Consider the following 13097-nt stretch of genomic DNA (forward strand, 5'->3'; position numbering starts at 1 on the left):
GTTTACAGGAAACGGGTTAACACACGATCAAAACAATTTTGATCGAAATGGGCGCCCGATAGGCGTCTGAGTCACACGCAAACATCATGGTAACTTGGAAATGGAGATAAGAAGAGGACGTTGTCCCGAAAAGGATTTTACGTGTTATCTCGTGGTTTCAACAATAATATGTTTTTATTGACCCCTAGAAATGGTTAACAGCTGTTGTTTGAAGAAATGAATATATCAATTAATATTTTATTTATCGTTTGACCTCAGTTTTATGACTTCAGTTTCATCGAACTCCATAAATCATTGTTTTGTAATTAAGATATTTTCCTCCTCAGAGATCATGATTTAGATAACTTCACCTCCACCTAATCATTTCATGTCCAATCGTGCCCACTCACATGATATAACTCTACCGCTCACGCATGTAATTAACAATTATGCCTTGACTGTTTTTGTACCCTCAAGGCAGCTCAGGTTAGGATCTCAGAAGACCAAACCCAGGTAATCAAACCTACATCACTCCCTCATCTTCCTACGATTCATGACAGGCTCACAACACAGCACCGTCTTCAACACGGGGTTCTAATTATCCCGGTAAGGTAATTTAGCTCCCGTCGGTGTCGGTCATTATATTGCTCCCTTTTGTCATTCCACATCCTTGCAGCTCACAGTGGTGCTTATTTAATTCATCACCATGTCTCGTTTTTCATCCCTAAACAGTGTTCCACTGTGCGTCCTTCAACAAAAAGAAAAAGGAACGCTCCTCTAATTCGAACACAACAGCTGGTAATAATTCCAGAGACACACAGGTAGGCAAATTTATTACTCCGATTCTACAAATCGGTTCTCGTCTGTCTGACCGGCTTCACACATTGCGCTCTAGGCCCTTTTATCCTGGTTTACATTTTACTAGCTCTTGTTTTGCTGCTTTTTTTTCATTTGATTCACCTTGCCCAAAAAGGTGAGCCACTCTTACCGACCTCCGGTTTCGGCCATATATGAAACACGACTGCAAGAGTGACATATAAACGGGCTCTTTACCTGCACACACACACACGCACACATGCTGCACCGCAGATGTCCCGACCAGCCATATGTCAGCACTTCCAGCCACCGGGTCTCGATGTCCCTTAGGTCTGAATGCCTCTCGTCTGGAATTAATCCACTCGCACGCTCGCACTCTTTCGCTCCTTCCCGAAAACCGTCTCATTCGTTAGAGGTTCGCTCTTTCTCTACTAGCTCAGGTTTTATTGCAAGGATTGATGGTCGGATAACATGCTACCCACTTTAAACGGGGTCTCGCTTCGCTTCGAGGAAGAAGCCCCCTAAGGGACTGGAAACTGCGCTGAACGAAACCTTCGGTCCTTCGTTCGTTTACAAGGAGAAGGACCATTACACCATTCACTCTATGTCTCGCACGTCATTTACGCTCGATCGGAGAGAGTTCGCTTTCAGCTGGTATGCAGGCGCAAGGGGCAAGGCCCACAGTGGAACTACTTCCCCGAAGTAGTTTTCAAGGATCGCACGGGACGCCGGGCGAGTACTGCGAAGGACAGAACTGCAAGAGGCACAAAAGGAAACGAAACCAACAACAACAACAACAACAGCAATTCAACCCAACAGTGACGGCCTACGCACTCCCTGGAAGTGCAGCCATAGGACAGTCATCCATTCGCGCAGCAAAGGGAAAAAAACAATATCCCTGTCGATGAAGAAACTGGAAACCTCTGGCAATTCCCCTTTCAACCGTAGGAACAAAACCGGGAATGGAATATCTAGAGCACTGTGGCATTTCGATACCTGGCACACAATTCGGAGTTAGCGGAGTTCAGTTTGCACACTTCTGAGCCTTGTTTTGTACACATTCACACAAAACATTAGAAAAACAAATCTTTTAACAATTCTACTCGTTAGGTCCTCTTTCACTCTTTCTCTCTCTCTTTCGAATGAATTAAGTACTTTTCATTGCAGTAAATTGATGTAGACAACTTCACACAAAACTCCGATTAATAGAGTCTATTGCCCCGCTCTTTACAAGTTCTTACTTCAGGAAGCTCCCAATCAGTGACATTCATCGTTTGTATTCAAAGTGAAGATATTTCTCCTATGTTCGTAGAACCGGAGAGGTATGTGCGTGTGTCGCCGACGACGGGAAGTTTGCAACAAACCCAGACTGTGTGGTGCTCAGGAAATGTCCAATTTGTGTTGACTAGACCATCCTACTTCACGAAGATTCCGGACGTCACAGTCTCGAGTGAACTCCCCACAAAACATGCTCTAGAGACTTCCAGACTTCCAAATTTCCAGAAGATATTGGCCATTCGGTACGTTGTGCGATAAGATATCTGTCATCGAATGTTTTCCCGAAAAAAACAACAACTCAAGGATTTCTTAAAGCCACCTTTACTCACCAGACCCGTGTGTTTGGAGTTCGTGTGACGATAATTATTTGTTTACTTTTGGATGTCTGTTGGAACTGGAATGCCTATTTTCCAGGAATTTTGGTGCGACAACAGCACACGAGAAATTTTTAGCATCTTTGTAAACATCTTGTTTTGCGCCCCCTTTTTTTTGCTTTCGATGCATCACACAGAAGCTGCGCGCAACTGTTTATGTACACAAGCTGTAAATGTCGGCTGCTGGCTGCATTGCAAACAATCTTGAACAGACGTCATAGAAACGGCCATGTTTGCTCAGTCTGTCCATGTGCTTGTGGTTGTTGTTGTTGTTGTCGTGGGTGGTTTGAGCATCGACATATTTGCAACCAATTCTCGAATGTTTTGGGTGACGGCGATCGTCCCCCAGAATGGGACTAGATTATGTAAGTAGAAGAGGCCAGGCCAATGATTCGCTAGCTTCATCAGAAACGATCCATCTCTGATTGTCATCAATTAGTATTCTTTCCCTTTTTTTGCCCCCGGCTGGTCGAATCAAACCATTAACCGTTTCCTTTAAGTGATGACGAAGGCGTTTCCTGTCAATAGACACGCCGAAGTCGCGCCGAGAGAGCTTTGCCTTCTCCACACATCACGCACAAAAACGTACATAAATCAACTGAAGCAGCAAGAAGCATGCCCTGAATATTGCAACAACATTGAAACACAACATACCGGCATTGGAAGTATGTATGTTTAGCTTTTCACTTTATTTGCCTCAGCCATTTGTCATGCACAATCACAAAAGAGCGTCAGAACGCGTGGGTAGAATACGCGCTGCCTTTGCTAAACTAACGTGTGCCTTTGGAGGGCGCATATGGAGGCCGCCCACCCAAAAAACATACCCCAAAACACAACTTACGCGTACACAACCAAGCAAACCCCTTTTTGTTTACAGGAACATAATGTTATTTGCGTAGAGTAGGGGCAACTCCTTGATGGACCGATAAGAAACAACAGCTAAAACCGGCCGAGAAACAGAGAGACACGGTAAAACAAATAACCAACCATAATAGGAACCGTTTTGCAACACACAGCTGTGTCTGGCATCGTCGACTGGGGAGTCAGTTTCCGTCTCCGGCACAGCGTGTGCGTGTGTGGGCCACTTACTTTCATCAAGAGTGGCCGGCGCGCCAAAAAAACCCAACTCCCCCCTAACCTAATCAAATCAGAGCACGAAACGAAACGACCAACCAACGGCCATTTATCATCGCACTTCCGACAAATGGTGTTGTGTCACTTCCGTTGCCGCATCATCGTTTGCTCTCTTTTTATTCTTCTCTTTTTTTTTCGCACGAAATTTCGGTGCTACTTCCGATTTTTTGGTTGGAAAATGGGGAGGCCACAAAGGCCACAGACACAGACGGTAACAGAGTCAAGCGCTTATCATGGGACGTGCATCATGACTCATCTCTGTCGTCGCTATTGTCAGGACCTAACCAAGGTTAATTTAGCCATTCAGTAGATATCACAAAAATGAGTCATTTGCTAGAAATCACACATCTGATGACAGGAAGAATGTATCAAACCACAGAAGAACCTTACAACTCTTCAGGACTTTACATAGATTTTAGCTTTTAGGAGCACAGAGCATCACTCCATACAGTCCAAACCCTGCGACATTCAACAAATCTACAACGACACCGATGCTATTTTGGGGCCTAAAATATGATTACAACTTCCCTGAAATGACATTTAAAACGGCGATAACTTTGTCTGTGATATCGCTTAACATCATTAACAACATCCAATTATTTTCACAATTTCCACGCCGCTCCATCACACTCCAGAAAACCGCTTGCGACACACACCGGCAATTAGCGACAGTAGCTAATCTTACCAAATATTTACGCCGAATTTTTGGGAGCCTCCTCTACCCAAATTTATTCTACAAATCATCTGGGACAGCGGGACACACTCCTGCGCCTAATTGCCTGGGAGCGGACGTGTCCATCAGCATAATGAAGCTATCAGCAGCACGAACGCGTCACGCGCTCATTAGGCATCAAAACTACCGGTCACAATTGCCACCACTCCGGAGAAGAGAACGATGATGGATGACGATAATGTGATAGGAGACAAAAAAAGCCAAGGTGGCTCAAATATCAATCGATCGATAGTAAACAACCCGGGGGAATTGGTGCCGTTGCGGTGCGTTCGTGGCCTTATGACACTATCAGGTCCCGGCGAAGCTTCCAACCACTATCACAGGGGATGGAGCAGGGCAAACAGTCCCGCGCAGCGGCGTAATGGAAAATAGAGAGCGAGCAAATACAGCGAGCGACTCCATTTGACGCAACTTCCGGTTCCATCGTGTCGCGGTGGAAGAAAAAAAACACAACACTGGAGCCACATGATTACACGCTGCTGCTGCTGCTGTTGCTACTGATGGACGTTGAGTCATGCTAAGAAGGGCAGCGATGGGTTTGATTGGGCGCTCCTCTCAATTCGTGGAGCTTCTCTTTGTGTGTCTGTTTGAAGTTGCAAAACATTATCTGATAAAATTAAGTCCATTTTTGCACACTAATGGTGGGAAAAAGTGGCAAGAAACCGAAGAGCCACGAATTGATGAAGCAAAAATTGCAAAATGCTCTTTAAAAAACTCGCCCCGACCCCCGCGACGACCACACTTCAAATCGTCAAATGACTTCCTTCCTTGCTTTTGTTCGCCAAAACCGTTTGTAAAGTCAGGTTCATTATTCTCGTATGTGTGTCTATGTTTATGTATATCTCTGCTTCTCTCTTCTAAAAACATGCGACCCAAAAGCAGTGGCGCGTTTGGTGCACCGGGATGGGCACACCACACACACGTTCGCTTTGGCGTTGTTGATTCCGTCATTTCCTGTCACATGCAAAAAAAATGCGCAAAAACCCAAACACAGCAACAGACAACGAACCCCCTCCTAAGGTCCGCTACCAAAAGAGAGATCGTTAACGGATCGCTTCTCCACGGTGGTGCCGGTGTTGGTGTTGCGGGCATCAGATTATTATTGTTCACCACACACACACACGGCCGGGTTGCATCTGCAGGAAGTTGGCCACAAAACCGCACCACACTTCCGCCCATTCAGCCCAGTTGGACAGACGAGGAGCATGGCGGGAACCTCTTGCCCGGCCGGGTTTCTCTTGCATAATGAAGCCGATTCCCACAGGCCGCACGGTGTGAGCAGAAGATCACGGAAGCCCTTGGAGAGATCGTTTATCAATTTGTAAGTCATTTAAAAAAAATGGCTGTAAGGTGTTACATTTTTATCGATCGAAAATCACTCCCTCAATCGCTTAATGCAATTTCAACCCTCCCGTCGTTTGATGCTTCCGCTTATGACTCATTGTTGTTTGCAGGAGCCGCTGGAAGCCATTTAAGCGCCAGGCGAGGGCAAAATCCCACACACAAAAACAATCCGACGATACCGACCCACCACCGGACACGGTGGGGGAGAGATAAGATCGGGGTTTGTGCCGTTGTTGGTCTCGCAACTGTTTTGATTGAAGCCAAACAAATGTTATTCACACATTGAAGGCAAACACAGAATGGCAAGGGTTGTTGTGTGCGGGAGGCTTTGAATTGATCTGTTTGACGCATTAAGTACAGTATTGCAAAGCTTCAGCAGATATCACAAAACTATTCAATGAAATAACAAAAGAACAAAGCACAATAAAGTAAAAAAAAAACATCCCAAAACACACATGAAAAGTTAAGTGGGCAACTGTAATGCTCCGTTTGTAAGATCGTGTGCAATATTTGCGATCAAATGGTGCAATATCACAATTTTTACAATCAATATTACAAAATCAACAATTAATCTTTAAGAAAGTAATTTGGTGATTTTGTGATCAAGGCTGAGTGCATTGTTATGATAGCAAGCGAAATCAATCCGACAGCCTTTGCTCTCTCTCTCTCTCTCTCTCTCTCTCTCAAACAAAATGAATAACGGAAAGAAAGTATTTTTCCCCTTGTGGCAACCCCCCGACCCTCCCACCCCTCAGAGTGGCTATTATCTAACACACACACACAGGTCCGGAAGTGAAAACTTTTAACGGCAGGAAGGCACAGCGACCGCCCAAAACCCCACCACCAGAGGAAGATCCCCCATGAAGGAGGCTAGCTTTCCAATTTATCGCGTCAATGTGCAATTTAAAGAGGCCATTATACATCGAGAAAGATGGATTTCTGGTGGCGGAATCACACATCGCTCAACAACTGCGAGACGGTGAAGCCGAAAGGCGCGCCCCTGTTGAACACACATCAGCAGTGTTGCGTGTTTTTGCGGATTGGGAAAACATGTTTTTCCTCCCTTTAATCACCTTTAATCTATCTTACTGCGCACACGAGACGAAGACGACTCGCGTCGTACCCCGTGACTCTCGGGTGAGGCAAGCGGGAGGGATTTGGGAGGGATGAAGGCGTTACGTCAGCATCATTCATCATCGAGTATGGCCGACGGGGCCATGGCCGGCTGTACCGCAGAGTGGTGAATGAATTTCCATCTCAGGGACACCCCGCCGTCGGCCACCACCTTCACCATGCACTACTCCCATGGGGATGCAGTGGGAGACAGAGAGAGAGAGGGAGGGGTGTTGATCGATACGGAGCGTTGGGTGGGTAGTAAAATGGTTTTGGCTTTTAAAAATAGATATTCTGACAAACAACCACACAACCATTGAGGGAGCGCCAGCCCCTGCCTTTGTGTGTGTGTTTTTGCAAACCGCAAAGATGCACAAAAAGGAGAAATAAAGACTGTTGCCTTTGCCTGCCTTTGGTGTGGTGACTTTTTATGCAAATTTGATGCTACCACAACAACAACAACAACAACAACAAAACCGCAGCACTGCTCTTATTTACCCCTGCTTTAATGCAACCAACTATCCACCTCCCGCTCTCAGCTTACATTGTGCCGCGATCGATCGATTGTGTGTTTTTGTGTTGCACTTTTTGCTGTGCGCGGGGAGCCATTGTTGTTAGCAATGCAGGCCGGAAGTTGGCTGCAGTGGACAAACAAATATAGTGCACAAAAGCCGCCTCGTACACAAAAATACACCTCCATAACACTGCACCAAACGAGGCTAAGCAAACAACCACTCACACACACAAACCTCCAATCGAACATTAGGATTGACGTACATTGAATTGGGGAGATTTTACGAGGGGCTTCAAATAAATGCACTAAGAAAAAAAGGACGACGAAGGTTTTGTGTGTCTTGCTGTCCCCAGTTGTTGTTGACGACTGTTTTTGTTATGTGTTTTGTTGTGTTTCTATTTATTCATCGGAACATATAAAAAAACAGCAGCAAAAATGGGCTCGCTGCCAAGGTTGATTTGTTTTTGTTGTTGTGTGTCGTGTTTTTGTCGTTGTTGTTGACGTTGTTGTTGTGAGGAATCGGTCCCAAAAAGCGTCATGTCCAATTGCGATTTGCATTTTCACTGGCATCAACAACAATTACAAAAGCAAAACATTTCCTGTGAACTTTTATGTTGTTCTGCTGTTAATCGATGTTAATTTGTGTAATAGTTTTTATTTCGTTGCCGAGAATCTTCTCCTTTTTTGGACACTCTGTGCCAATTAGGGTTATTAAATAAGGGTTAAATAATAAAAATAGGCTTCAACATACCTTTTTTTGTATTTCTTAAAGACTCGGCCAACTGCACAATAATTGCTCTTTGACTTATTTTCCTTTATTTTGTATGAATCGTTTTAATTTGTGTTGTAATAAAAAGCTTCAAATTTCACTATTCACCTTCAAAATTTCACAAGTTTTATATTTTTCACTGACACTCTTTTGGAAGATTGTAATTCAGAATGAACAGATTATTCACTTCAATTGTAAAATTTTAAGATTTTTTATTTCTTGTACTAAAAACACTTCACAATCACACACACACACTCACTGGTAGGTAAGCAGTTTATATTTTGATTTTAATTTTTAATTTTTATCAGTCATATGCTGCAGAAGAGAACCACAAGTTATAAATTATAATATTTTCAAATAACTTCACTTTTTTTACAAAACAAACACACAAACAACGCAAATTATGAATGATGTTTCACCACCCACCCCACCCCACCCCCTGAGACTTGGTGGAGTGGTAAGGCGATAAGGCCGCAATCGAGCAGAATCGCACCGCCATTGGATGATGTTTGGATGAGTTTAAATTTCATTCATGAAACACGACCCCACCACACCACACCTTTGAAGGGCGACCTGGGTGAGATAACCTGCCGGCGCCTTTACGGGGCCGGTCTGCTGCGATCCGCACCAAAAGATGGCCCCGGTCGCTTGGGCCAATAAGCCGAGCGTGAAAATCCCAGGAAAAATGGAAACTGTGGAACCAAGCTGTATTTTAACTTTAATAAACGTTGTTTTTCTGTTATGGAAGCATTATTTTAAACCACTCCACGCAATCTAATAAGATTTTTTTGCCATTTTTTTATATTTTTAAGAACAAAACACGGAAGAGCACGACTCGCCTTGAGGGCAAATAATTTTCAACGAAGGAAAATACAATTAAAATACACCGCAGCAGCAAGAGGAGGCCACGTTTTCACTGCATTTGAAGGAGAGCGAGATAGGAAGATAGAGAGCAAGAGAGAGAGAGAGAGAGAATGCACAGCACAAATCGCACTACAAGGCACCACCACCACCACCGATGATTGTTTCGCCATTGTTTCTCGATGAAAGCGATCAAAACATGATGTGCTCTAACCACAAAATGGAAACTTTCTAATATAATTCAAATCCAATGCACTTTCAACACATTTTTTTTCGTCAGCTTTTCCAAGCTCAACCGACATTTTGTGGTCAATATTTTGCCACGAACGCTGTATTTCTTGCTTGCACTTTTCAAAAACAAACCGTTTTCATCTGCGACGCAGTTAGTTTTTCTTTTTTTGCTCCCACTTTGCGCCGTCGTCATCCACAATAGCTGACGACACGTTGTTTGTTTGTTGCTTTTGCTCGCCCTGCCTGCGTTGGCTGGCTGCTTGGGGCCTGGCTTGCTGCTTGTGATGTCGTACGAACACTACTACTATGCGATCCACCTATAATTCCCTCTGGCGGCGGCTGCTGCTGTACGTTCAACTTCATTCATGTGCTGTACAGCTCGCTCACTCTCTCGCCGCCATGCTGTTTGCTCTCTCCCTCTCACGCAAAACTCGTCTGGTCGCAAACTAACACACGCACACACGCGTACGCAAGCATACATCCTGTGCTAGACTTTTGGAATCCGTCACAAGAGACGACAGTGTAAAGCGGATAGCGAGGGTAAAGGGAAGGAAAACAAACGGTACACCATTTCCATCGCTATACGAACACACAAACACACACAAACACACCTAGACGACCCCGCGTTGAGATCAAAAATATGCTGTGTTGGGAAAAATACGCACACAAACACACACACACCACCAAAAAGGCGAGAGAAAACTGTGCAAAATTGCAAATCCTCCTCGCTTCTTCTTCTCATTTTCAGCAGACTCGTGCCATCCGCAGCGCAGAAATGGTTTTCCATGAAAAAGCTCGCAAATGTTCTTCAAGAAAGTGGCTGTTCAGATCCGGACGGTAAGCAATGTTCACTGCACTGTGTGGTGGTGGTACGACGTGACTGGCATTGAAACTCGCCCCGTGTTGGTACGATTGTGAAATCAACCCCCACGCACAAAAAAAAACTCCCCAAACACTTTGCAAGCAGTACCACTTTAATCTGGTACGATTTTTCACACACTTTCACGTTTTAGAAGCAAATTAATTGCACACTTTCGACGTTTTCCGTCCGCTTTTTCACACCGAAAAGAGAAGAAATCTTCCCAGACCACCGAGAACCCGAGGGCGACCCTGTTTGTGTGCACTTTTTTTTCTCCCAAATGAGTACGAAGCGTTCAACTCTTGCAGCCCGGTTGTAAACGCACGCGCCCGAGCGGTACCCGAACCGCACCGATGTATTTCCGAAAACGCGGCTGTTCGAAGATGGGTTTTTCAATTTGACCGTTGGCGAACGGTCTAGGGGGGAGCTGGAGTTAGCTATCATGTTAATTTTAAACACTTCAATGTACGGATTGATCTCATCAAGTCTATCTTGGGTTAAAATCTCAGGCCCGGGTTGTTGTTGTTGCGGCAGCATTTGTTCAATAGCAATATTTCCGAAGATTTTGCAAATTAGTTAGAAATTGTGCACGTAATTGCACATAATTAAAAATAAAAAAAGTTGGAACTATTCGTTATACAAACGCGTCCGAAAATGTTCCTTATACAAATAAAAGCGAAACAAATTATTGTTTCTCGTGCAACAAAAATGTTCCGAAATCATGAGTGTTGCTGCGAGTCGCAAACAAACAGAGAACTGTCACCGCCTCTGACAGCCAAACATTCAGCACTTCGCGTGAGATTCCACACTCTCACCTACAGAGGGCACTGTAACGGGTACGGGTACAGGGAAGGCGAATGACCTCAGGATCAGGAATCGGGTTCCTCGCCATCGCGATTGCGACAGTAGCATCACGACAGCGAGAATAGTTAAAAACTTTTTAAAGGTGATTAAAAACCGCGACAGAATAAAGTTTCCACCCAAAGCGAAACTCGGCGATTAAACATTTTTTGACTCCTACGAGAAAGAAATTTCTATATCGTTACGCGACTAGTTCAGGAGCTAACAATGAGTTTGTCAGTTTGTCCATACGATTTGGCAATCTATATTCCCGAAACATTTTCATAGACCTGGACCTCAGGTGTAAGTGCCACTTTTTTCCAATCCAACTCTGGATGACTCCGACTCCGAACGACTCCGACTCTGGAAGACTCCGAATGACTCGTACTCCGACTGCGGACAACTTCCTCTCCGGATGACTCCGACTCCGGAGTTGATTCCGACATTTTCAGAGTAGAATCGGAGTCGACTTTTTGCTTTTTAACATATCACTACTCCAAAGTGCTAATGCGACAAAAAACCAGAATCACTTCCGAATGACATGAAGCTTCCAACTAGCAGCTCCAACCGGCTCTAGGCTTTAGCCACATGGGTATCCACATGGATTTGTGTTAACAGGTATCGGAACCGGAGTTACATCGCTCGCAAGCGGTTCGGTGCCGTGGGTGTACTATCACCGACAAACCGACGTGACACTGGCGTTACAAAAGTGTCCCACATAAAAGTACTGTCATTTACCAGTGAGGCGATCACTTCTGTCAAAGTAAGCGCTGTTCACTGCTGCTTCGATGTTAACAACTTTTCTAAATACAAATTGCGAAGGAAGTGTGAGGCAAGATTTTGTGAGAATTATTGGATAAAACACCCAGGAAAATCATTTTATAAGTTTCCAAATCAATGTAAAAGTTGTGAGAAGTACATAAAACAATACGCATTGGATTTTGGGAAGAAAAACAAAAAGGGGATTTAGCAGTTTCTTCTCTGTGTCAGTGTAGTAAGCGTATCATTATAGAGATGGCGCTAGTGTTTAACGTATTTTCATTTGAAATAAGGAGACAATTTTTGAAGCTCATTTTGTTCGAAGTGTCACGTCGGTTTGTCGGTGGTACTATTCCAAGAAACCATCGCTATTCTAGAGTCATCCTATATTAGTCATCCTATAACAAATTTTACAAAAAGGTTCTCATTTTCAATCTCTCACTATAGAGCGTTACTTTTTCACTCTATAGTGAGACGATGTTGGTTAGTGAGTTGATATTAGGTGCGGATAGCTTGGATGATTTTTGTACCGTGTTGGTTTTCTTGCACACTTTGCACCGACATAGTGATTCATCGATGTAGGCGTGTGACGTAAAACGACAACCATGTTTTCGTCAAAAGAATATCGTCCATTAGTATGTGAAGTTGTGTAATATGTATGAAGTAATCTAAATAGCAGAAAGATTAAATAAGTCCAGGTAAGTTTAAAATTAATTGCAGCAGCTTCCCTGGTATATTGGTACGGGTAACCAGTAGATCGTGCGCCACTGCCAGACTAATATCGTTATTGGCTGCATGGTGTACTGTTGATGTTCGGATTGCTGCAGTACGACATCAAAATATCCAGGACCCTACAGGTTGCAGTCTGATTTAAAATGCTCAATTATCTGCGTCACCTATTTGCCCTTATATTCGGCCTCAGCACCATTTTTCGATCGAAAAAATTCGATAGGCGCTCACGTAAAACTGACAGTATAACTATTTCTTTCATACTCCTGCATGAAGTCGATTCCCATCGAGTTCAGTACTTAGTGTAGGCAAACCATTTTTTTAAATATTTAATAAATGATTTTTTATCACCCAAAATATTGAAAAAGAACCAGAACAATTACCAACTTGCTTTTACATAACGTTTTTCAAAACCATTAACCTTGATTTATGGCATTTTTCTGATATTCGAAAATTTCCGCAGCTCAATGAGTTGCGGATTTTTTGCCATACAAAGCGGAACGATCGAATTTTTGTAGCATAGTTCATTTTGCTCGTGAGTGTCATGGTATACCAGTTTTCAAAAAGACCAGTAAAATGAACACCTTGGCGGCGAAATGAGTGTCAAATGACACCAAAATGACAGCCGGATCGATCGAATTTTTTCGATCGAAAAATTGTGCTGAGGCCGATTGTCTGAGGAAGTGTCCCAGAATCCTCTCTTATTGTAGGACGCAAACGTGAACCACGTTTGTGAAGACTTTCACCGGCAAAATATGGACCGG

The 13097-nt window shown here is 43.9% G+C and overlaps 1 protein-coding gene across 4 annotated transcripts in view; it reads right to left on the minus strand.

Annotated features, from left to right (window-relative positions):
• The window catches only part of LOC120954748 (protein lozenge), a 42945-nt gene extending 32661 nt beyond the window's left edge, over positions 1-10284 (minus strand). Inside the window, exons 1-2 of one of the 4 annotated variants that reach the window (XM_049610318.1) lie at positions 10117-10284; positions 8037-8369 (exon numbers count right to left, since the gene is read on the minus strand). The gene's annotated coding sequence lies outside the window, so the exon portion shown is untranslated. Of the gene's footprint in view, positions 1-8036; positions 8370-9278; positions 9655-9757; positions 10080-10116 lie in introns of those variants that run through there. The other 3 variants (XM_049610319.1, XM_049610320.1, XM_040374927.2) reach the window with 3 other exon arrangements.
• Between the last annotated feature and the right edge of the window lie 2813 nt (positions 10285-13097).

This window comes from Anopheles coluzzii, chromosome 3 (genome assembly GCF_943734685.1).
Source record: "Anopheles coluzzii chromosome 3, AcolN3, whole genome shotgun sequence".
Taxonomy (NCBI): Eukaryota; Metazoa; Arthropoda; class Insecta; order Diptera; family Culicidae; genus Anopheles; species Anopheles coluzzii.